This window comes from Chiloscyllium punctatum, chromosome 6, assembly GCF_047496795.1.
Source record: "Chiloscyllium punctatum isolate Juve2018m chromosome 6, sChiPun1.3, whole genome shotgun sequence".
Lineage (NCBI taxonomy): Eukaryota > Metazoa > Chordata > Chondrichthyes > Orectolobiformes > Hemiscylliidae > Chiloscyllium > Chiloscyllium punctatum.
In genome coordinates this window covers 57,027,550-57,054,427 of record NC_092744.1, presented here as the reverse complement: position 1 = coordinate 57,054,427, position 26,878 = coordinate 57,027,550, and the positions used below count along the sequence as shown (strand labels likewise).

The 26,878-nt window shown below is 40.4% G+C and overlaps 1 long non-coding RNA gene across 1 annotated transcript; it reads left to right on the top strand.

Moving 5' to 3' along the window:
* Positions 1-18,734: 18,734 nt before the first annotated feature.
* LOC140478503 (uncharacterized) lies at positions 18,735-26,599 on the top strand. The gene is made up of 3 exons (XR_011960779.1): positions 18,735-18,777; positions 25,761-25,815; positions 26,249-26,599. It is a non-coding gene; the product is annotated as an uncharacterized lncRNA (long non-coding RNA).
* Positions 26,600-26,878: the final 279 nt, after the last annotated feature.

Here is a 26,878-nt window from a genome sequence, read left to right as displayed (position 1 = left end):
CTCTGTGCTGTAGTTTACTGCAGTGTTTTTCCATTCAAAGAATATTCAGCTCTTCTGTTCTTCCTTCCAAAGTACATAACCTCACATCTTCCAACAAGATATTGCATAATATTTTGCCCACTTGCTTAACTTGTTTATATCCCTCTGTAGACTCTTTGCGTTGTGCTCACTGCTTGCTTTCCCATCCAATTTTATTTCATCCACAGTTGTGGCAATAGTACTATCACTTCTGTCATCCAGTCAATAATATATATTGTATATAAGCATATGAACAAGGAACAAGAGTAGACCACTCAGTACCGTACAAATATATATTGTAAACAAGTAAAGGCCCTTTTAAAACTGGTTCATGGATTAAACCTTAACATGCATTTTTATTGCATTAGATCAATATTTATACTTCTCATTTTGAAGGTTATTTCCATTTTACATCATGTTTTATTATCATCTTGATAATATTTGTTGATAAGGGTGTGGATGGACAAACACAGATGTGGCTTTTTAATATCATGTTAGTCATTTTTTGATTTGAATCAAGGTGGAGTTTGTTTGGGCTGTGTAGATATGAACAAGACTATAACTCATAATTTTAGCAAAGTCATTCTTGTCTCCTCATAAAACAAGCATTCTGTAGGTGTGTGTGCTGCACCTGTCTGTAAGCACTATTCCTGACAACACGTAATATGCTTGAACCCTACTGACAATAATGAGTCAGGCATGCAATCTGCAGCACTGGTGACAATCATTGGCTGCACACTTTATGGGGGGATGGATTGAGAAGCTGGGAAAGGTGTTTGGTGCGGGAATTACCTTAATTTGTAGTTTTCCTACCGAAACACTCACCTTGCCTAAAATTTCTACTTCTTCTGAATCCTAGTTTAGTGTAATGTGCAAATTTGGCCAGTTTGCTTTGAGTTTCTCAATCTAGTTCTATTCAGTATATTGTGAACAGTACTGATCTCAGCATAAAGTCCTGAAATATCTCAAGATTGCTTTTGTCTGGTATAATTTCAGTGCAGCTCCCTCCTCTCGTTATGAACTGTAGTCTTGTCTCTTCGGGCCTACATTAAGTTTGTTGATTTACAATGTTTTAAATCAAGATGGCTTTAACCCATTATCGTCTCACCCCAAGTGTTTCCACTGCACTTCACCCCAAAAGCATTCAAACCTCTCTGTTTACATTCTTCTCTCATCTTGACATCCCATCTCACCACACAAAAACACAAAAATGCTCAATAGCACTGCTAACCTGCTACTCCTTGGTAATGCAGACTCTTCTAGCATTGGCTGAACAGGCTGAACAGGAGGCAGGGTTTCCAGAGGTGATTCAGAAGAGGGGTATGAGAAGGGGTAACTATTGTCCCACACATGTTGGGAGGGAGTGGGTGTCTGTGGTGCAAGTGGTTTTATAACATTATTCAGTCATGTGATGTGAGCATTGCTGACAAGCCAACACCCATTGCCTATCCCTTTGAGCTGGTGGTGATGAGTTGCCTACTTGAACTGCTGCAGCTCTTTGTGTGTAGGTCTAACTATGGTGTTATTAGGAAGGATATTCCATGATTTAACCTAGCAGCGATAAAGGAATATTGATACAATTCTAAATTAGAATGGTATGTCACTTGGAGGGGAATTTGCAAGTGGTGGTATTCCCTTTTCTGCCACCTTTGCTCTTCTTGATGGCAGTAGTCACGTGTTTGGAAAATGTTGCCAGAGAAGCTTGGTGAGTTACTGCAGTAAATCTTGTCGATGGCACACACTGATACTGAGTGTTAGTATGGAATGAATGCCGAAGGTGGTACTAATCAAATAGATTGTTTTGTTATGGGTGGTGTTGAATCTCTTGAGTGCTGTTGGAGTTATACCAGTTGAGGTAAGTGGAGAGTATTCCATCACACTCCTGACTTGTGTCTGTGGATAGAGAGAAGGTGACTGACTTACCTAGAATTCCTATTCTCTGACATGGTGTCATGGTCACAATATATATGACTGTTTCAACACAATTTCTGGTCGATGGTACCCCCATATTGTTGCTAGTAAGTGGTTCAGTCATGGAACTGCCTTTGAATGTCAAGGGGAGCTAGTGGGGTTTCTCACATGTTGGAGATAGTTATTGCCTGCTATTGGTGTTGTGCAATTGTCACCTTATCAGTCAAGGATGTTATCCAAATCTTGATCCATCTGGACACAGATTGTTGAAGAAGGATGAATGATTTTGAATGAGCAAATCATGAGCAAACTTCTACTTATCAGGTCTTATGTTGGAGAGAAAGTCATTGATGAAGCAGCTGATGATAATTTGACCCAGGACAGCACCTCTTGCAGTGATGTCCTGGGACCGTGATAATTGGCTTTCAACAATGATAGCCATTTTCCTTTGTGCACAGTATGACTCCAACAAGGGGAAATGTTTGCCAGGGAAGTTACTTTTCTTTCAATTCCCATTGATTCCAATTTTGCCCGGACTTCTTGGTCAAATGCTGCCTTGGTAATATGCATCATTTGGTTTGAAAGACAATACATTCTCCCCATCTTTGTCATTACATTCTCCAGCCAATTTATGGAGAGCTAGACTCCCGAACAGACTTTGCACCTACAATGAAAAACTCAAAGTGAATCCATGTAAAAACCAGATTGAGTGTAAGGCAAATAGCCCACATTTATATGGGACTCTCCAATATTTCCCACTGTTATAGGAATCACATGGTAGCCTGGACAAGGTAAAAGTGGCAATCAAAGCTTTAATCTTATCATGTAAGTATTGAAGTTGTACGTACCTCAAGGCATGTCTGTACAACATTAACTGAATTTGAGTCAGAGGTTAACATGTGTCAGTTGAGGGATAAATCTTTGTCAGAAGACCAGAATACTCCTGCATTTGAACAGTACCATTAGGGCCCACACATCCTGGAATGGGAATTAAACACATAACATTCTAACTCAGGGGCAAAAAAATGCAGCAGCTGAATCCAGGATGTTCTGTGCCATAAAGCCTACTGTTGTCTAATTATAATTTTCACACAGCCGTTGGAAGTGTTCTCCAGCTCGAACCTTTCCCATCTGAATGATACTGACAGCTGTTACCTGGGTAATTGCTGTACAGGCAATCCTTAGATTTAATCCTGATAATAAATGACCATTTAATAGAATGGGAGCAAGACGAATCAGTCCATATTTGTCAGTTTTGTCACCTGTTTTGAATGCACATTTCGCAAAAGCTTTTTTTCTGATCAATATAAATCTCCCCAGTGTCCACTGACTGCCTCATACTCACTGTCAGCAACTTACAAATCTCCTCAAATGTCCCTTTTAGCATTCTGGAATAAATGCCTCTCTACCTGGGGATTTATTTGTTTTGAGACAATTTAACCTGGCTAGGACTTCAATCCCATTTATAACAATGTCATTGATTTTAACTGAAGGACATTTGAGTCAAGTTTAGTTCTTAAGACATCTTCATCCATTTAGGCCATTGAGATCAATTGTTTTTTTTCTGATACAAAGGAAGTTCTTGAAATATCTTTTAGAATATAATCTTTTATATTGTCTGGAATGTAGTATTACTAGAGGGAATAAACACCAAGTTGTCATTGCCCTTCTCTTTTTAGAATTGCTGTAACACAATTTGTCTGGTCAGACAGCTTTATTGGTGATAAAAACTCATTAATACCTTCACTAACAAAGTCCACTATATTTGTTAACAGCAAAAATGCATCAAGAATAATGGCATATGAACTATCATTCACAATTCTTGTAGATTTAATGCAATACATTAATTTAAAAAAACTATGTTTTGGAGTTTTAGTTTGCTCTCTGTGCTGTCGGCAATAATTCCAATATTGTTAGGCTTAGCCCTAACATGATTTTTAGGTAGGAGAGCACAAAATCAAAGTCACAATTTAAAAAAAAAGCAGAATTTTGTTCATTTTCGTGTTTGTGGAATGAATGAATGAATAAATGAGAGAGATTTCACTGAATTTGGTGTCAGTGTCTTAGCTAGATTTTCTGTAGATGGAGAGGTTGGGGGGAAGTAATTAATTATTAATATGATTTATGAATGTTCCTGAAACTGGCATCTGATACAGTTAAACATGGGAATGATAAAACTCTCAAAATGTGAGTGATGAACAAAATCAACTCTTACATGAAGACATGATCAAAATAAATTAACAAACAATTTTGTACTATGAATAGTAGTTAGTTGTGTGGCCTGGCTGGTTGAACATTATTCTTTCAGATTTAGTGAACAATCTTTAAAAAAAAAGCCTTTGACTTCAGGCAGGGTAATATGTCTCTGTAATTAGTTTGCTACATCTGCATAAACTGTTGGGTCATCAATACCTACAGAAGTGTTTATGTAGGCACGTCACTGATGATCAGCTGCAAAAAGAAAATCTCTTATGAAATGTTAATAAAGGCCTTTAACAGCTTACTTATTGCAGAAAAACAACCATTGTATTAATTTGTTTTTGGAATGTGAACAATGCTGGCATGGTCAGAGTTTATTAGCCATCCCAATGTGCCTTTGGTGGTGAATCATTTTTTAAAATTACTGCAGGCCATGCAATGACAGTGCACTCTCCATGTTGTTATAGAGAAAGATTCAAGATCTTTCTGACTGACAGTGAAGGAACAGTGATATAGTTCCAAGTCAGGATGGCTGTTTGACTTGGAAGTGAATGTAAGTCTCATGAATACATGTTTCTTTATCTTCTACATAGGAGAGATTATGGTTTGGAAGGTTTCCCAAGGATTTATGATACCCAGCCTGAAACATTGACTCTTCTTATGCTGCTTGACCCACTGCGATTTTACCAGCTCCACAATTTATCGACTCTTTATCATACAACAGGTTTTCAAAATTACTGTTGTTGCTCATTACATGCTTATATGAATTAGGCAATATTCAATTCCATCCATAGTCAAGTGGATTGTAAGGCAAAAAGATGATTATTTGCTTATGAGTCAGTTACTCAAACTCAAAACCATAGCCACCATTCTGGCTGGATTTTATTTGCACCATAGCGATATTTATTAGAAATTCATGTGCCTAGGCCTTGCTCAGTGGAATTATAAATCAACAATTCATATGCACATGACTTATGATCTTTCTTTCATTCAAAATGGATTAAAAACACAGGAAGTAGGCATTCAAATTCCTAGGTCTAGTTGTTCTGCTCAATTGTGTTCGTTTTTTTGGTTGTACATGTCAGAAATTTATGTAACTGTTCAGAAAAATATAGGGCCAGGGTTCTAACCTCAGTTCAGGAAAATTTCTGCCACAGGTGCAGTTTTTATTGTGGGAGGGTAGTAGTGGCATGAGGCTATGGTCAGGGCAATTGACCCAGGAAATAATTCAGAGATAGCCATATTGGGTGCTGAAGCAGGCTGTTTAAAAGGCCTGGCTCAATACTATTGAACATTGCCCCAATTATGATAAAAAAACATGCCCTCAAACTGTGAGCCCTCACCTTCCCCACCTCGACCACCTCATGTATTCCCCATGTCCCAACTTTGCTATCCTTCAAACATCCTGAGGTTTAGATATTACAACAAAGTTTGGGAGAAGATTTGTAGATTGGGTGCTCGTTGTTGTGGTTCTGTTCGCCGAGCTGGGAATTAGTCTTGCAAACGTTTCGTCCCCTGTCTAGGTGACATCCTCAGTGCTTGGGAGCCTCCTGTGAAGCGCTTCTGTGGCCATATGGCGCCATATGAGCGCCATATGGCACTCATCCACAGACTCTATCAACAAACACATCGACCTGGACCCAATATACCGGCCACTACAGTGGACAGCTCGAACTGACAACCGGAAGCGGCAGAGACAGGCCACTATAAATGTCGGAGCAAACAGCACAGAAGCGCTTCACAGGAGGCTCCCAAGCACTGAGGATGTCACCTAGACAGGGGACGAAACGTTTGCAAGACAAATTCCCAGCTCGGCGAACAGAACCACAACATATTACAACAGTCTAATGGATTTTGGCAATGTTTTTAAAGGATTTGCTTTTTTAGAAATTGACTTTGGGAAAAAAGAACTGCCTGATTGCATTGATTTGTGGCAAATTGTACATTCTCTGATATGGAAATGACACGGAGTATGAATATTAATAGGGAAATATACATTAAAATAATAAGTGTCTAGTGGAATTCATACTATTTCTATGTGATATTGCCATAAGAAGCTGTTAACAACGTGTGTGATTTCATAACCTAACCTAACCTAAAATACATACGTTTACTGTTAGATCAACAATATGATATAAAGCCAGAAACCTTGATTATGCACTAAGGACAATCAAACGTAAGAATGACTCATTATTGAAAGAATACTTGGGACTAAATTTCATCAGAAATCCACTAAGTGTAATATTTGATGTGTTTCATGGAGGGTTTCTACCTTCCCAAACTCTCCTCATTAGCTATGCACCACAACCTTATGACATGCTGTTCATTGTTTTCTCCTACTCCCTGGACTGAAGTACTGGCCACTGCTGTGAGTTCCAGGCATTCCTGTCACCAGTGCCAGCTTTAAAGCCCAGCTGCACACCTGACAAAGTGCTGGCTGTCTGCTGTTACCCTGCATGGTTCATTTCATTTGTCCCAGACACGTCACATGGACAGGGATTAATTGGTGCCCTGTTCTCCCTCGGGGACTTGGAGGTTCTGCTGGATGTGGGCTGTGTGCAGTCTCTGTCCATGGAGCATGTCCTGAGACATGGTGACTGATGGAGGTCTGGAGGATCTAGTGGTGAGCTGGAGGTTGCCGGGTTACTGCTCTGACTTTCCAGTCAAGAATCTTTGCCACCTCGCTTCTATCTGACAGATGAGAGAATGGGGAACTGCATTTCAATGAGGGAGGATGATGTAATACTGAGGGCGATAATAGTCTCTCACTATTCACAAGGAAGAATCTCATCTTGCCTTTCAACACTCGGTTGGAAAATGGAACCTTTACTCTTGATGGCAAGAAGCAACTCCTCTGCCCATCTCATGCAATTCTCACAACTTTCTTACCACTACCCATGTTGTTTAGTGTTTGGGAAGATTCCACCCCAGGGGTTCTGAAACTTCTATTATCTGAGGTGATCAAGAGGTGTATATCATTCCATCCCCAGATTGTTACATGGATGCTGTCCACTGTTAATTTTGAACATACTGTATGGGCTCTCAGAGCCACTGTGGAAGGTGCTGAGGTAATTATAGGAGTGACCAAAGTAAGGCCAAACATTATCCACATTTTCATTTAAAGGATATGCAAAAATCCAGGAGGAAAAGTGTAATTGTTATTTGTAGGCCCTTATGGGAATTTTTACAGGTCCACAATCCTTTTTCCGAAATGCTCAGGATCAGCTGGTTTTCGGAATTCAAAATTTTTTGAATTTCAGAATAAGTGACAGTTTGATGGTGAAATTCTTAAAAATCTTCCTGAAGAACAGACATGCTGTGACTAAAACGGGTCCTGAAACAGAATTGAGGCCTGCCAGTACTGGGCCATGCCCCCACACGTCGCATTTGAGTGACACGCATTGAGTGAATGTGGAGTTGGGTTACCAGTTTGTGCGTCAAACAAACTTGTTAATGAGGAAAAAAACTTCACAAAAAAACCTTTGGACTTTGGAGCTTTTCGGATTTTGGAATTTTGGATAAAGGATTGTCTACCTATATCAAAAGTCCCACATCCAAGGTAGGAAACAGAGTGGTTAACATGAACACAGAGGTGGTTGTCAAAATGGCTACCTGTACATGCACAAATCGGTCTGGTGATGTCAGTAATGGGTGACAGATATCTCCAATTCAGAATAAATGTTTGTATTGTGGTCAATATTACACTGGCCCTTGTGTGAAAAAGTCACACCGAATGCTTACACACAGATGACTCTCCTGGGGCCAAAGCTTGGGGAGTGATGGAAAAATGAGGAACAGCAAAAAAAAAGGACAAAGTCCAGGAACAGATTACACACCAAGAACAGGATCAAGGTTCAGGACTGGGGGCATAGGTTACCTTGTCGTGCTGGATATTTAGCTGAGCAGCTCCTTGTCATGGGCAAGAGAATGATAGTGGCTCAGAACTATATTTGGACTTGGGTCAAGTGATGAGAGCACTGACAACTTTAACCATTCTCTGAGTATCCGAAATCTGGCTCAATAGACTGTTCTTCTGCTTGGAAGACAGTTGGATCAGTCACTTAGCCGTGGATTTTGCCAGGTGATACCTGCATTTATTTTGAGCCACTGTAATTGACGTTCCTACAAAGCACAGCCAGGAGGAAAATAGGTTGTGAACAGGAAACAGAGAGTCAACAAAAGACCCATTGCCCTGTTGAATTATTAGGCAAGAAGGTGATGCAGCAGACTCCAGAGCATTCCACCCATGTGCCACAAATCCAGCCTGCTGCTCCAGGTTTGGACTATTGAACCTCTGCAGAATCTGCCCTTAACCAAAACAGAGTAATTTTCAACCCTGAAGGACTGCCAAATATCATAAAACATAGGAGCAGAATTAGGCCATTTAGCCCATTGAGTGCTCCACCATTCAAACATGGCTGATATGTTTCTCCACATTCCAATTCTCCAACAGCGGTATTACAGCGGTGGAAAGGACGATGGATGAAGACTCTCCACCTGAGGTAGTTTGGGCTGAGGTTAGGAATAGGAAAGGTGAGGTCACCCTGTTAGGAGTTTTTTACAGGCCTCCTAATAGTCCTAGAAATGTAGAAGAAAGGATTGCGAGGATGATTCAGGAGAAGAGTGAAAGTAATAGGGTGGTTGTTATGGGGTCTTTAACTTTCCTGATATTGATTGGGAAAGCTATAGCTCGAGTTCGTTAGATGGGTCGGTGTTTGTCCAATGTATGCAGGAGGGTTTCCTGACACAATATGTAGACAGGCCAACAAGAGGTGAGGCTATACTGGATTTGGTTCTGGGTAACGAACCAGGCCAGGTGTTAGAATTGGAGGTAGGTGAGCACTTTGGGGACAGTGACCACAATTCGGTGACTTTTACTCTAGTGATGGAGAGGGATAAGTGTGCACTGCAGGGCAAGAGTTATAGCTGGGGGCAGGGAAATTATGATGCGGTGAGGCATGACTTAGGATGCGTGGCTTAGAAAAGTAGGCTTCAAGGCAAGGGCGTAATTGATATGTGGAACTTGTTCAAGGAGCAACTATTGAGTGTCCTTGATAAGTATGTACCTGTCAGACAGGGAGGAAAGGGTCATGTGAGGGAGCCGTGGTTTAATAAGGAATTGGAATCCCTTGTTAAATGGAAGAGGGCAGCCTATGTAAAGATGAGGCATGAAGGTTCAATTTGGGTGATTGAGTGTTATAAGGTAGCCAGGAAGGTTCTGAAGAGAGAGCTAAGAGCAGCAAGGAGGGGACATGAAAAGTCCTTAGTTCGTAGGATTAGGGAAAACCCTAAGGCTTTCTATAGGTATGTCAGGAATAAAAGAATGACTAGGGTAGGAATAGGTCCAGTCAAGGATAGTAGTGGGAAGTTGTGTGTGGAGGCTGAAGAGATTGGGGAGATACTGAATGAATACTTTTCATCAGTATTCACTCAGGAACAGGACATTGTTGCCAATGGGCTAATGTAGGTTAGGTGAGCTTGGATCGGCGCAACATCGAGGGCCAAAGGGCCTGTACTGCGCTGTATTCTTCTATGTTCTATGTTCTATGTTAACATTCTCCTAGTAATCCTTGACCCCCTTTTTAGTCAATGACCTTTCTATCTCTGCCTTAGATGACTTGGCCTCCATTGCCTTCTGCAGCAATGAGTTCTACAGATTCACTAACCTCTGGCTGGAGAAATTCCTTATCCTCTCAGTTTTCCCTTCACTGTGAGGCTGTGTCCCAGGTCCTAATCTCTCTGACTATTGGAACCATCATGTCCACATCCATTCTATCTAGGCTTTTCAGTATTCTATAAGTTTCATAAAACATAGAAAAGTACAGCACAGAACAGGCCCTTTGGCCCACGATGTTGTGTCGAGGATTAATCTAAACTAAAATAACCTAACCCACGCACCCCTCAATTCACTGTCCTTGTGCATGTCCAGCAGTCACTTAAATGCCCCTAATGACTCTGCTTCCACCACCATCACTGGCAATGCATTCCATGCATTCAGAACTCTCTGCATAAAGAACCTACCTCTGACGTCCCCTCTATACCTTCCTCCTAATATCTTAGAACAATGAACCCTTGTGCCAGTCAACCCTGCCCAGGGGAAAAGTCTCTGGCTATTGACTCTGTCCATGCTTTTCATTATCTTGTATACCTCGATCGGGTCAGCTCTCTTCCTCCTTCTCTCCAGAGAGAAAAGTCCGAGCTTAGTCAACCTCTCTTCGTAAGACATGCCCTCCAGTCCAGGTAGCATCCTGGTAAACCTTCTTTGCACCCTCTCCAAAGCCTCTGTATCTTTCCTACAATAGGGCAACCAGAGCTGGACACAATATTCTAAGTATGGTCTCACCAGTGTCTTGTAAGAGCTGCAGCAAAACCTCACAGCTCTTAAACTCAATCCTCCATTAATGAAAGCCAAAGCACCACATGCTTTCTTAAAACCCTATCCACTTGGGTGGCAACTTTGAGGGATCTATGCACTTGAACACCAAAATCCCTCTGTTCCTCCACACAACACGGAGTCCCGTCTTTAATCCTATATTCAGCGAACAAGTTCGACCTTCCAAAATGCATCACTTCGCATTTATCCAGGTTGAACTCCATCTGCCATTTCTCAGCCCAGCTCTTTATCCTGTCTATGTCGCACTGTAGTCTGCAATAGCCTTGATACTATCAAAGGCATCTCACCCATTTGTGTCATCGGCAAATTTACTAACCCACCCCTCCACCTCCTCATCTAAGTCATTTATAAAAACTACAAAGAGCAGAGGCCCAAGAACAGAGCCCTGTGGGATATCACTCACCACTGACCTCCAGGCAGAATACTTTCCATCTACAACCACTCTCTGCCTTCTGTCAGCCGACCAGTTCTGAATCCAGACAGCCAAATATCCCTGTATCCCTTACCTCCTGACTTTATGAATGAGTGTACCATGGGGAACCTTATCAAATGCCTTGCTGAAGTCCAGATACATCACATTCACTGCTCTACCTTCGACCTGTCTCATCATCTCCTCAAAGAACTCAATAAGGTTTGTGAGGCATGACCTGCCCCTCACAAAGCCATGCTGACTGCCTTTAATCACTCTATGCTTTTCCAAATAGGCATGAATTCTATCCCTCAGAACTCTTTCAAAAACCTTGCTGACCACAAGCGTAAGACGTAATTGCCAGGGATTTCCCTATTCCTCTTCTTGAAAAGAGGAATAACATTCGTCTCTCTCCAATCCTCCAGTATGACTTCCATGGAGAGTGAGAAAGCAAAGATCTTCAGCAGCAGCTTAGCCACCTCCTTTCTTGCTTCCCGGAGCAACCTAGGTTAAATCTGGTCTGGCCCTGGGGACTTATCAATCTTAATGTTTGCCAAAGTTCTCATTCATAACATGGTCCCTTTCCTTAGTGAAAACCAAAGCAAAAAACTCATTTAGGACTTCCCCTATCTGCTCAGACTCCACACACAAGTTCCTTATGCTATCCCTGACCAGTCCTACCTTCTCCCTGATCATTCTCTTATTTCTCGTGTATGAATAAAATGCCTTTGGGTCTCCCTAATCTTTCCTGCCAAGCCTTTTTCATGTCCCCTCTTGGCTCTCCTCAGTTCATTTCTGAGCTCCTTTCTAGTAAGCCTGTAATCCTCTAAAGCTGTGCTAGATCATTGCTTCCTCCAACTTACGTAAGCTGCCTTCTTCCTTTTGACAAGAAGCTCCTCTGTTCTTGTCATCCAAGGCTCCTTAATCTTATCTTTTCTTGCCTGTCTTAGAGGAACAAATTTGTGTATCACTCACAGCAACTGCTCCTTAAATAGTCTCCACACGTCTGTTGTGCCTTTTCTGTGGAACAATTGCTCCCAATCTATACTTCCCAACTCCGGTCTGATAGCATCATAATTTCTTTTTCCCTAGTTAAATATATTCCCTTGGTAACTGTTCCTTTCCTTCTCCAAGGCTATGGTACATGTGAGGCAATTGTGGTCACTGTGACCAAAGTGTTCTCCCATCGTGAGATCTGACACCTGTCCTGGCTCTTTGCCGAGCACCAAATCCAAAATGGCCTCTCCCCTCATCAGCCTGACCACATACTGAGTAAGGAAACCCTCCTGAACACACCTGACAAAAATGGGTCCATCCAAACCATCTGCATGAAGGAGGTTCCAATCAATATTGGGAAAGTTGAAGTCACCCATAACAACAACCTTGCTACATCTATATTTTTCCAAAATCTGCCGGCCTATGAGTACTTCAATCTCCCTACTCCTATTAGGGCATCTGTAGAAAATCCCCAATGAGGGGCTACACCCTTGCTGTTCCAAACTTTGACTCATACTGACAAATATAGACAAACCTTCCTCAACAACCTTCATTTCTGTGGCTGTGAGGCACTCCCTCATTAGTAATACTACATCCCCTGCTCTTTTTCCATCCTCCCTCTTCTTTTTAAATGTTCTAAACCTGGAACATCTAGCAACCATTCCTGCCCCTGTGAAATCCATGCCTCCGTTGTGGCCACAACATCATATTCCCAAGTACTGATCCATGCTCTAAGTTCATCACTTTTATTTCTGACACTCTGACACAAAGTGTGTCTGCGAAAAAGCAGACACACTTTAACCGATCCCTTTGTTTCATCACGTGAAAAACCTTCCCAAAAGATTCATATATCCTGTCACTGCCCCATCTACAACTACCTTCCTCTCAGATATGTAGCTCTGGTTCCCATCTCCTTGCCAAACTGATTTAAACCAAACTAGTTACAATGAGATCCTGCTCATCCTTTTAAATTTGATTAATAGTGGGAGGCACGGTGGCACAGTGGTTAGTGCTGCTGCCTCACAACGTCAGAGACCCGGGTTCGATTCCCGCCTCAGGCGACTGTGTGGAGTTTGCACATTCTACATTGTCTGCGTGGGTTTCCTCTGGGTGCTCTGGTTTCCTCACACAGTCCAAAGATGTGCAGGTCAGGTGAATTGGCCATGCTAAATTGCCCGTAGTGTTAAGTGAAGGGGTAAATGTATGGGTGGGTTGTGCTTTGGCGAGTCGTTGTGGACTTGTTGGGCCAAAGGGCTTCTTTCCACACTGTAAGTAATCTAATCTGAAGTACAGACCCAGACTCCTCAACCAGTCCTCATGTGACAAGCCATTTATCCCTGGGATCATTCTTGCAAACCTCCTCTTGACTCTTTCAATGCCAACACATCCTTCCTTAGACACAGGAACAGAACTGCTCACAATATTCCAAATGTGGTTTGACCAGATCAAAGTGTTTCTGTGGGGAAATATGGAATTATGCATTTAGGAGACTGAAATAGAGTCATAGAGTCATAGAGATGTACAGCACGGAAACAGACCATTCAGTCCAACCCCTCCATGCTGACCAGATATCCCAACCCAATCTAGTCTCACCTGCCAGCATCTGGCCCATATCCCTCCAAACCCTTCCTTTTCATATACCCATCCAGACGCCTTTTAAAAATTGCAATTGTATCAGCTTCCACCACTTCCTCTGGCAGCTCATTCGATACACGTACCACCCTCTGCTTGAAAATGTTGCCTCTTAGGCCTTTTTTATATCTTTCCCCTCTCACCCTAAACTTATGCCCTCTAGTTCTGGACTCCCCCACCCCAAGGAAAAGACTTTGTCAATTTATCTTATCCATGCCCCTCATGATTTGATAAACCTTTGTAAGGGTACCCCTCAGCCTCCAACACTCCAGGGGAAACTGCCCTAGCTTATTCAACATCTCCCTACAGCTCAAATCCTCCAACCCTCACAAAATCCTTGTAAATCTTATCTGAACCCTTCCAAGTTTCACATCTTTCCGATAGGAAGGAGACCAGAATTACATGCAATATTCCAACAGTGGCCTAACCAATGTTCTGTACAGCTGCAACATGACCTCCCAACTCTTATATTTAATACTCAGAATCCATCACCCCCTACATTTTCCAAAACAGCATACTTGTTTCAAATGGGGATAACCACAGAAGACTCCTGCATTATCTGCCTACCTCTCTTATCTTTCCTGGTGTTGACCCATCTATGTGACTGTATCTGTAACTTTTCTCCCTTCCTTTAACTGCCATCTATCACATTCCCTTGCTCTTGTAAATTCCTCATTGCCTCTAACTGTCTCTCCAACCGATCCATTCGATATGATAGGATTCACAACCAACTACATTTATTGCAGATATAATCCTCAGTAACACATAAACTCTCCCAAAACTCCCACATCCGATAAGAAAAGCATATTACTCTATTCAAGGCCATTTTTGCTTCTTTCAGTCTAAAGACCCAGAAAATAGCACTGTCTTATTCCTCTACAAAACTCTGTTCTAGGCTACCTTAATACTTATGGCTTATATTTTTAAGTTTAATCAAGAGACATATCACAATACAACATTTAATCAAGAAAGAACCCACTCTACTCACTCCTGCAGACTTATTGTAAGGCCACATTTAAAATCCACTTATCTGTTTCTGTGCTGTAACCTGTCCCAAACAGGTTCCTCCAAGATCAGTTGTGAAATAACTGTTTTTTAATTTTCCCTGATGCGCTGTGATGTCCAGTGATATATGAATTCAACAGCAAAAGCAGTAACTGTGCAGGTTCACTGCTGTCAGTTAGCAATGTGGGTTTCTTTCTCTTTCTCTCTCCAGCACTGACCTCACCATGTGCTTCCTTTGTCTATTCTTCTCCCTTTTAAAAGTGCTGTTGTTTTGACTATTTTTGTCCAAAGTTCCAAAACAATGCCGCAGCTTCTGGAATTTGAGGAAATCACCTAAAATACCTCAAAAAAGGAGCCGCTATTACAGCCAGAAATTTTTTCATCCTCCATCTTGGATTACGCAGAATCCTAGACAGGATATCTTTTAAAGGGTAAGAGATCAGTCATAACCTTGGAGTCATTCAACAGGGAAACAGATCCTTCAATCCAACTGGTCCATGCCGACCCTGGTCCCAAACCAAATAGTCCCACTTGCCTGTGTTTGGCCCAATATCCATTCAAAACCTTTCCTAATTATGTACTTAGCCAAATGTCTTTTAAATGTTGTAACTCTATCTGCATGCATCATTTCTACTGGCTGTGCATGCCACATATGAACTACTCTCTGTGTAAAAATGTTGCCCCTCATTTTCTTTTGAAATCTTTCCCCTCTCACTTTAAAAAATATGACCCTTAGTTTTAAACTCCCCCATCCTTGGGAAAAGATCCTCATTATTCACCTTATCTATGCCCCTGATGATTTTATAAACCTCTATAAGGTCACTCCTCAACCTCCTATGCTTCAGTGGAAAATGTCTCAGCCTATCCAGCCTCTCCTTATAACTCAAACCTCCTATTCCCAGAAACATCTTGGTAAATATTTTCCAAAACCTGTCCAGTTAATAATATCCTTTCTGTAGCAGGGTGACCTGAACTGTACATAGTACTCCTGAAGAGGCCTCACCAACATCCTGGATTATCGCAACTCCAATATGCAAAGGTCTGAGCAATGAAAGCAAGCGTGCTAAATGCCTTCTTATCTAAAACCGTTGGGTTCAAAGAGAAATAAGTGTTCTTGTACATGAATTGCAAAAATATAAAATATTGATACAGCAAAGAATGAGGAAGGGAAATTGTATGATTGTCTTTATTGAAAGGAATTGAAGAAGTAGAATAAAGAAGACCATAATGTGATAAACTGTAGAAGTAGAAGTAGGCCATTCAGCCCATTGAGAGTGTGCTACCATTTATTGACATGGTTGCTGATCTGAAAATCCCCAATCCCATTCTCCTGCCTTTTCCTATAACCCTGCATCTCCTTATCGATTAGAAATAAGGTAAATAGACAAGGTCTTTTCCCTGGGGTAGGGGAGTCCAGAACTAGAGGGCATAGGTTTAGGATGAGCACAGAAAGATTTAAAAGGGATATAAGGGGCAACATTTTCATGGAGAAGGTGGTGCATGTATGGAATGAGCTGCCAGAGGACGTGGTTGAGGCTGGTAAAATTACAACATTTAAAAGGTATCTTGATGGGTTCATGAATAAGAAGGGTTTGGAGGCTTATGGGCCAAGATTAATTTAGGATATGTGGTTGGCACGGATGAGTTGGACCAAAAGGTCTGTTTCTATGCTGTACATCTACAAATCTGTCTATCTAAGCTTTGAACATTCTTAATGACCCAGTCTGGACACTTCTTTGCCATATCGGTTTCAACAGATTGACTCCCCTCTAAGAGAAAACATTTCAACAGATTGACTCCCCTCTGAGAGAAAACATTTCTTCTCATCTCTATCTTAAGTGGGTGACCCCTTACACTGTGAGATCAACCTCTCCACATCTCCCCTGTCAAGCCCCCTCTGATTCTTCTATATTTTAATAAGGTCTCCTTTCATTCTTTTAAACTCCAGGAAGTGCAAGCCCAACTTACTTGACATTTCTTGAGAAGATTCCTCCTTTCCTGGAATCCACCTGCTAAACTCTCTCTGGACAGCCTCCGATTTCAGTATACCTTTCCTCAGATAAGGCGACCAAACTGTGCACAGTATTCTAGATGTGCTTTTATAAGTGTCGTGTACATTTTTAACAAGATCTCCCTTTTTCGAGTACTCCATTTCCTTTGAAATAAGGGCCAACATTCCATTTACAAATACTTGTCATGTTGACGGTACAAGGAAGATTTATTAAAATGCTTTCTATGATGAAGGGTGTTTTCAATGAGAAAAGATTGTGGGGAATGGCCTGTATTCCCTGGAATTTGGGAGAATGGGAAACGATCAAATTGAAATGTAGAATTCTCAGAGGTATGTTACAATGGACCTGTGAGGCTGCTTCCCCTGCTAAAATGTTTACAGCTCAGGGTAATAATCTCAGGACGTGGCTTCAACAATATAAGACTGAAACAAGGGGAAAATTCTTCACTCAGAACACTGTGTATGTTTGGAACTCTGTACTCCTATGGACCACAGAATGCAGTTGGTAAAGTGTAGTGGAACAGAGAGACCTTGGAGTTCAGGTGCATGGTTCTCTGAAAATTGAGTCACAGGTAGACAGGGCACTGAAGAAGGCATCAGCTAGTTGAGTATAGAAGTTGGAAAGTAATGTTGCAATTGTACAGGATGTTGGTAAAGCTACACTTGGAGTATTGTGTTTAGTTTGGTCACCTTGTTGTTGGAAGGACGTTATTAAACTGGAAAGAGTGTAGAAGAAATTTACAGGGATGTTGCCAGGACTCAAGGCACTGAACTTTAGGGTGAGGCTGAACAAGCTAAGACTTTTTTCTTTAGACCATAGGAAATGAGGGGCGATCTCATAGAAGTGTTTAAGATCATGAGACGCATGGATAGGGTGAATGCACTCAGTCGTTTTCCTAGGGTTGGGGAATCGAGGACTAGAGGGCATCCATTTAAGGTTCAAGGAGAAAGAATAAAAGAGAACATAAGGGGCAACTTTTTTTTACATAGGGGGTGGTATGAATATGGAATGAGCTGTCAGCGGAAGTGGTTGAGGCATGTATATTAACAATATTTAAAAGGCATTTGGACAAATAGGAAAGGTTTAGAAGAATATGGACGAAGTGCAGGGAAATGGGGTTAGTGTGGATGGATGCTTTGATTGGCATGGACCAGTTTGAACTGAAGGGCCTGTCTCCATACTGTAGGACTCTCTGACTCTTTGACTCCATATTCAAGACTGAGATTGATATCTTTGAGGTCCCTAGTGGAATAAAGGATTATGGGGATCAAAACAGGGAAATTAAGTTGAATGTAAGAATCAACAATGATAATGCTAAATGGTGAAGGCTCAAGGGGCTATATGACCTTCTATTTCCTAAGCTCTTATATTCCTAACCTATCACTCTCGGTTACTGCTACCAGTCATTATGTATTGCACAGATCCTAGAATAAAATTACGTTTTGTTCCTTTGACCTATGCCATACAGGGTGGAGGAGGAAGGAGGGGGTCATAGGAGCAAGTTCCTCTGTGATATCCCATTGAACCCCACAGATAAATGAAAACTCCCTCCCTGACATCGTTAGGAAAGATAATTATTGCATGATTGCTTCAAACAGATAAAATACAGAATTGTTTGCTTCAAAATATATTGCTGATATGGTAAATAAGGCAGTTATTCTAATTTTACAGCTCATCTTAGCAGTTGCCTAATGGTTGATAATGTGGTCTAGACTTTAAGAAACAGTGAACAAGCAGTAACCAGCTGTAACTTGCAAAAACAAAAATGTATTTGGAGCTCATTAGATCAACTTACAAAAATGAAACTGAACTAGTTCACCAAGTCATTGAAACTCCTACGACGTGTATATTTATATCTTTGAACTCACTCACCAGCATTGTTTTTCCCTTTTGAAATATGTAAGTGTGTGTGTGGGTTTTTTCAAGTTTGAGGTGGTTTGTGGATGAAGTTAACAACCTTTTCTGGTCTAATTGGAAGGGTGTGTTGAGTAAAGAGCAGAAAGTTTATCGCATGATTGCAAATATTTACAAGTTTGTTGGAGGAAGTGGGTGTTCGTGGATGTGGTGCCAATCAGACAGCTTTGTGTAGATGGTGTCAAGTTTCTTGAGTGATGTTGGTGCTCCATGCATCCGGGCAAGTGGGAAGTATTCCATCACACTCCTGACTTGTTGATGGTGCATAGGCTTTGGGGAGTCAGGTGGTGAGTCTACGCAGTGCAGGATTTCTAGCCTGTGACCTGCTCTTGTAGCTATAGTATTTATATGGCTATTCTAGTTCAATTTATGGTTAATGGTAACTCCCAGGATGTTGATAGTAGGAGATTCAGTTTTGGTAATGCCACTGAATGTCAAGGGGTGATGGTAAGATTGTCTTGTTGCTGATAGTCTCTGTCTTGCACATGTATGGCACAAATGTTACTGATGTCAGCCCAAGTCTGGATGTTGTCCAAGTCTTGTTGCATTTGGACAAGGACTGCTTCAGCATGTGAGAAGTTGTGAATGGTACTATGGATCTTCGTGAGGCTAGCCACTCTGATGTGTGGTACTCATGTGTTTGAAATTCCCAAATATTGGCAGGTGTGTCTGTTCCAAAGACTCCTCTAACCACAAGATGTGAGCTTGCACAACCTCAGGCAACTCCAGCAGATGGCCACACATTGAGCCACAATACTTGGAGTGGCAAATGTATGATAACCTGATGCCCTTCCTCACTGCCAAGGAAGTATCATAATGACAGACCTCCCTCTTCCTGTTGATATAGCTGCCTCTGACATTTTGTCCTGCACCCCAGTGCTGTACTTCCAGCCCAGTTCCTGTTAATGCACAAGATGTTTGCAAGTGCTGTGTAAATAGTGTGTTAAAGGTTGTGGGATTAGAGGAGATTTCCGAGAGAAGGAAACTTGAAGGCATGGAAAGATTTTAAAACGAGGATAAGAGCTTTAAAATTGAATTATTACTGAAATGGTGTCAAAATATGTCAGCAAGCATGTGGCAATGTGTGAACAGGACTGAGTGCGAGAGAGGAAATGGGCAGAAGAAGTTTGAATGACCTTACATTTATGAGAGGGGTAGAAGGAAGACTGGCCATAACAATATTTGACTATTCTAGTCTAAAAGTAACAAAGGCATGGATGAAGGTTTCAGCAACAGTGACATTGTGGAGGTAATAGTTGGTAATCTTTACAATGGTGTGCATATAAGGTTGTAAGCTTGCCATTGGATGACATATAGCATCATAAATATAGCACCAAGAGTGTGAACAGTCTGGTTACTGCTCAGACAGTTGTCAGGGAGGGTGATGGAATCAATGGCTCAGCAGCTGAGTTTGTTAAGGGGAAAAAGAAAACGTCTTTGATTCTTTTCAATATTTATTTCCTGTGCAGATGATCAAGAGAAATGAAAAATTAATATTTTCAGTAAATTGCAATTTTAGAGTCTAATAGAAGACTATAAAAGTTATGCGAACAAGAAGGTCAGATTTAGCTGAAGTAAAATACAAACATACATAACCTTGTTTCTTAGTCAAAAGGTCATGAGATTGAGACTAGGACTGGAGCATGCAATTTACGCTCATATGTTAAAACTGTCTTGTATCGTTGAAGGTGTTTTTTTGGAAGAAATGTTCAAACTCCTATGCACTTATTCAAGGAGAAATAAAAGATCTCATGACAATAATTGAGGCAATGAAATGGTCTTGGCAGATGATTATTGACCTGGCAAGTTAGTTGCTTCTTCCTCGACAGATGCTGTCAGACCCATTGAGCATTTCCAATATTTTCTATGTTTTTTACCACAGGTTTTGAACTTTTTGCCTTTGTGTTGTAACGGTGTTCTTCCAGGGCTCTGGCTAACACTTTTATTGACACATCCAAATGAGCTAATTTGACCATAGATCTCACTGTTGGTTGTGATACCTTGGGCTGTACACAAAGCTTGGCGAATTTGCTTATAAAACAACTTCAAAGTGGAAATACTAATGTGCTTTCTCTTTTTTTCTCCTCCCATTCATTTCTCTCCCTTTCTTTCCTTCTTTTTCTCTGATTTTGGAGAGGATAGGTGATTTGTGAACGGGTGATTTGTGTCCAATAACATCCTGAGACAGATCATACAGATTTCTAAATGTGGACCATTTGTAAGAATGGTATGACAGACTTACATTTCTGAGGCTTCTTGTATTGGATTAGAAATGTGAGAACATTGTCCCTAAAACTCAACAAACACTGAGGCGAAGAGATACAAATGTTAACATATAATGTTATTGTTTGATTATTGATTAATATGGTTCATTATGTTGGTTGATAATTATTTAATGTGATAATACATTTTGTTCTCTCTTAACTAGGATTATGGATAATTAAATTATTAACAGCTTAAGTATGGAAACATCTAACGTAACTGAAGCTGAGAGCATTAATACTCTGTAGATTTTTGTATGGCCTGTCATTGTCGTTTTCATAAGGAAAAATCTATAAATTACACACTCAAAAAAGCCAAAAAGAAATGTCAGTTAAGCATTGAATGAGGTCAGTAGTATTAGATAGTTAGAAAACTTCAAAACTAATCCTGAAATATTGCACTCAGAACACAGAGCTATCCCCATAAATTCAAATATTCATTTACCTTATGGCTATTTTTAATCTCACTGCAACAGGGACACCCTGATAAATAGTACCATATAAATGCATGAGACATGCCTCAGCAAAGCAGCTAACAAACTCTATGCATCACTGGATTTTAATTTCTTTTGGTCACAACGAAAGCAGTAAAATGTTATTTCAAGGATTGGTTACATCTTTGCAATAATTCTAAGTAGCTTTCTTAATTAGAATTAAAATTTTGTGTGTGTAAACAATTCATATATTTACACACAGAACTGGTGGCGAAATAACAATTTGCAACCTTATTTGAAGCTTCAAAACCAAATGCCAACTTCATAAAAAATGATCCCTCAAAATCTCAAAAGACATTGCACAGCTGAACTGATAACTTTAATATGCCAATATGTTGTGAATAAAATGTCATAGTTGTCCCCCTCTAAGAAAATTTTAAAAATAGACCAGTCGCTTCCATAGCAACACTGTAGGATCATGGAAAGGTTCAGAAAGTCTCACTCATTATGACAAATTGTTGTTTGTGCAAAAATAAATCAACTAGCCAAATGATAATCAGAGTTTCAACCAATGTGTCAGCATTCCAGTTTTTAAAGAATTGTTTCAAGGCTTATCTTGCCAAAAACTACAGAAAAGTAGAATTTTTTGTTCTGTTTTAAATTGTTGAACCAGCATATCCTGAATTCAACTATTTCCCTATCAGCCATTAGGTTACTGTGGAACCAGGATATTTGAGATGACATTTTTAGGAATATGTTCATTGAATATGGGCATCATTGGCAAGGCCAGCATTTATTGCCCATTTGTAATTGCCCCTGAACATTTCAGAATGCATTTAACAATAGACTGCGTTCCTGTGAATCTGGAGTTACTATTAGCCATACCAGGTGCGGATGACAGATTTCCTATTCTATATTAGTGAATTAGATGAGTATTTAAAACAATCAATAATGGCTGTGTCATCACCAGTTATTTAGTGAGTTCAAATTTCACCATAGTGTGTTTTCAACCCATGTCCCCACAATGTTAAAAAATCAAGTTGGGACTCTGGTTTACTGTCAAAGAGTGTAGTGCTGGAAAAACACAGTAGTCAGGCGGCATCCGAGGAGCAGGAGAGTTGACGTTTTGGACATATGCCCTTTGGAGTTGCCTGGTGACTCAGTGGTGAGCACTGCTACCTTACAGCACCGGGGTCCCAGGTTTGATTCCAGCCTCGGGTGACTGTCTGTGTGGAGTTGGCACTTTCGCCCCGTGTCTGCGTGCATTTCTTCTGGGTGCTCCAGTTTTCTCCTGCAGTCCAAAGATGTGCAGGTTAGGTGAATTGGCCATGCTAAATTGCCTGTAGTGTTAGGTGCATTAGTCAGGGGTAAATGTAGGGGAATGGGTCTGGGTGGGTTGTTCTTCTGAGGGTCGGTGTGGACTTGTTGGGCCGCAGGGCCTGTTTCCACACTGTAGGCAATCTAATTACTCTGGTTTACTGATCTAGATTACTACTCCGGATTAGTGATCTGGATTACTAGCATCCATATTTTGAACGCTTTGACCTGTTTATATATTAAACTGATTTTTGGCCTGACGTCACTTAACCAGATAAGTCTAATGACACAATTGCAACGTCACCAGTTCTCCAGTAGCCAGTTTTGTCGGGATGAATGTACAATGAATTTCCATTACAGTTTTATTGTTGGTCAAAATTGCAAAAGGTTTCAGTTCACAAATTATGTTGCTACAAGACCTGCTAAGTTTTTCCAGCATTTCATTTTGTTTATATTTCAGGTTTCCAGAACCCATAGCATTTTACTGTTAACATGACATTTGAGGGAACAGAATTGCAAAGGAAAGATGGTTGTAGTCCCTCCAAATATTTTTATTTTCATATTTAAAGCATCTCCTTTGGGAGAAATGATTTTTGGTGCAATGCAGCATGAAGCAAAATGTCTGAATGTGCCATCAATAAAATCTCAAGAAAATCAGAACATGTGGATAGAACACATACTGCAATATCTCCCATGGTAGTAAATCACATTGCTTTAGCAATCATATTCCTCTTGAATAATTTCTGAACCTAAAGTTGGTGCAAAGTACACTTTTGTGTACCAAAAGCTCTTAGTTTATCTGCAAGGATTCTGGGCATCACCTGCAGTCTATAAGCACGGTTGTTTTAAAACTGTAACTCTTTGGGGACTACATCAGCTTATTCCAGAAATTATAGGCTGGACTTTGCTAGTTTCTATATTGGCAGCGATCTAAAACTAGATTTTTTTGTCTACTTTGTCAGCGTGATGGTTTTTTAACTCAGCTCCAGTTGCCATATTCAGATAGTACGTGACTCTGCCCCAGGCATAGATTCCACTCACTCTATGTAGGTACTTTAACCACAGGATTTTCTTATGATTGTCTTCTCAAATTACACTCATTGCAGCGAAAGACTTAATTTCCCATGCATTGTGCAGCATAATTACTGAGTTAATTGTTGCGAACAAATCCAAAAACTATAAACTTGTGGCTCAAAGCATGTTCCACTTCTGTACTTACGGAATGGGGAATGCATAATACAGTTCACTCTTTGCATGATGCCATATCACATAATCAAATATAATGTATCACTGAAACTATATACAGTAAATTTAGAAAGGTTAAACTTTGTTGATGCCAAACAGTTAAGCATATTGGAGAGATGATAGTTAACATTGAAACTCAGCAAACAGAAGTATTTGTGGTTCCAATACAATATGAACAATAGTCAATCCCATTCATGAATTGTTTCTGACTACTCTTCTGAAATTAACATAGAATCAGGTAAGAAAGAAATCATCAGAATATTGAGGTACTAACATAAATATTGTCAACACAAACGTCAGGAAATGTAGATTCATGTAATATAATTGCAGGGCTACAGACACCCGAGATGAAAATTCATGAAGGCCTTGCTGGTGTGCTTGAAGGTGGGGTGTCTGTCAAATTAAACAATTGGCTGGCAACTTCTGCTTTCCTTCGATCCTGAACTGTTCTCATATTGTGATGGAAGGGGAGATCTCAGGCAGCTCACCTGGTTTTGCAATAAATGATACCCTTGAGTGGTGCATTACTGCACATGCACTTCAGAGACACATTACATTCCCTACAGTGTGGAAACAGGCTCTTCAGCCCAACAAATCCACACCGGCCCTCCAAAGAGTAACCCACCTAGCCCCATTCCCCTACCTTATATTTAACCCTGAGTTATGCACCTAACACTATGGGCAATTTACCTAGCCTGCACATCTTTTGTTTGTAGGAGGAAACTCACGCAGATACAGGAAGAATATGCAAACCCCACACAGACAGTTGGCTGAAGCTGGAATCAAACCTGGGTTCCTAGTACTGTGAGGCAGCTGTGCTAACCACTGAGCCAAAGCACCATACACATTCTGATAAGTTTGTTCCCTCTGTGAAGGGCTCTCCTTGTCCTCTAAATCACAGCCCATTACATCTTTCACTACCTCACCATGATCTTCCAGACATGCCTGAATTAAATTTCCAGGCTAACATGAACTCCCAGATCAATAGCACTTCCTCACCACAGACAGCCAGTAGTCCCAGCATTGGCCACTGCTTGATGCTGGCACTGCAGGGTGCACAGAGATTTTGATTAATCAGATTGGCCAGCAGTTTGCTGAGGTGTGACTTCCACCCAGGTGGATGCAGAAATCCAATATTGATACAAATAAATTAATTTACCTGCCCCAAGTGCAATACTGTTGTGGGCTGCTTGGTTTGTTGTCAGTGTGGAAATGATATGAGATTGTCTCCAGCAGGCGTTTTCACCTTGTTCATGTTACCCTTTGTAATATAAGAAACTGGGTATGGATATAGTGCTATTGAAGAGAGAAATAGACATTTATTTTGGTTAATTATTATACAAATTTTACATTCACAGGCATATTAGCATTTGGGCTAACATTAAGTTATTCGATCAAAACAGATGGACTTTTCTGCCAACTGGAGAGACTAGTAATCTGCTTTGCATGTAGTTTGGAGGAAAAAAGACCTGTTCTGGAAAATTTAGGACCTAATTCTTCTAGTATCAATATTTTGTGTCAAGCAACTTGGTTTCAGTGGGCAATATTAAAGCAATTGATCACTTCCTAGAAGGGATGCCAGATCTAAAGTAGGCAAGTGCAGAACTATAATTACTGTTGGTATATCAAAAATGTTGCTTGTAACGGAAGGCGAACAATGAATCTGGATAAGGGACCTTCATAGAATGGGTACTATTAGACAGCAACTGCCTGAGCAACACTGATTGTACATTTTAGATACAATTGAAGGTTCTCTCATTGAAATAAATGTCACCTTTTCTCATTTTTACTCAACACCTGTAATTGTACTTAGCATAGGAACAACTGCTCAACTAGAGTAAAATCAGGGCCCATACAGCAATCACTACTTTCAAATGATCTCTTGATTTGTACTCTGCCTGTTCAGGGTATGTGGTCAGATCAGCAGATTGATTACATCTCTAAGCTACTGGAAGGCAGCAGGAAAAAGTAAAGCACTAACTTTACCTCAAGTGTTTCTCTATCTTGTCATAGATTTCCCTTGACTCATCAATCAACACAGATGAACAAGTCCAAGACTTGGCAAAAAGTGAGTGTTATAAGGACTAAATGTACAATAAATGTGTTTAAAAAGAAGTAATCCAAGGTAAATTGACTTAGAATGTGTGTAAATGTTAATTCATATATATGATGGGGGATAAAAGCTTGAAGGTGGGCTGTTTTGTAAGGGATATGAGATCGTGGAGCAACCTTATAATGATGTTAAAGAGACATGACAAAAGAACAACCACCAAAGGAATGGATGAACAAGAGGTTGAAAACAAAGTAAAACCTCTGAAATACTTCAGTCAAATTGACCCTAATATTTAATGCTTGACTGCAAAAATTGTTGTATTTAATAATGCAGCAGAAAGAGATTTGGTTGGCACATTCAGTGCAATATTTCTATCAGCAGAGTTTGTCCTTAGGCAGTGTCCTGAATAATTATTACATCATATGATTGTCTTATAATCACTTTTCAGGTGGCAAGTATTCAATCGTGAGGACTTGCAAGATAGAAATGGGTTTTGTTGGGACTCCAATTTCTTATCAGCAGCGATTAGAAATGCCACTGGCTGCCATCCTTCTGAAGTTTCGATAACCTGCTTCCCTTTGACAGCGGACCATGTATGTAAGCTTTAGAAGAAAAGGATCAGTCTTCATTGTATTGCACCTCATGGGACATTTGCTTGTGACACCCCTATCAATGTTTCACATATGATTAATGGTCACCTCAGTAAGAGGCTACTGAACATCTGACACCACCACTAATTACGAGACAATGCTTTTGGAAAAAGAAGAAAGAAAATGTAAAAATGATTTTTAAAAATTTCAAAAAGATATGTAGATGTTGATCTTGCAAGTGTCACTGCTTGCTTTCTGAAGAAACAATAATAGCTCAATTACTATAAAGTAAGTTAAAATGACACTTATAATAAAAGATGCAACTGGCCCATTATACCATTCCTTCTTCAATGTTTTTAGTAGCTCTATTCTTAAATTTACTTATGTATTCACTCACTCATTTAAGATCCCCAATTTAATCCCCAATTAATAAAGTTAGGAGAGCAGCAACCCTCTCTGCTATCACTAGCACAGGCTTGGATGTTTAT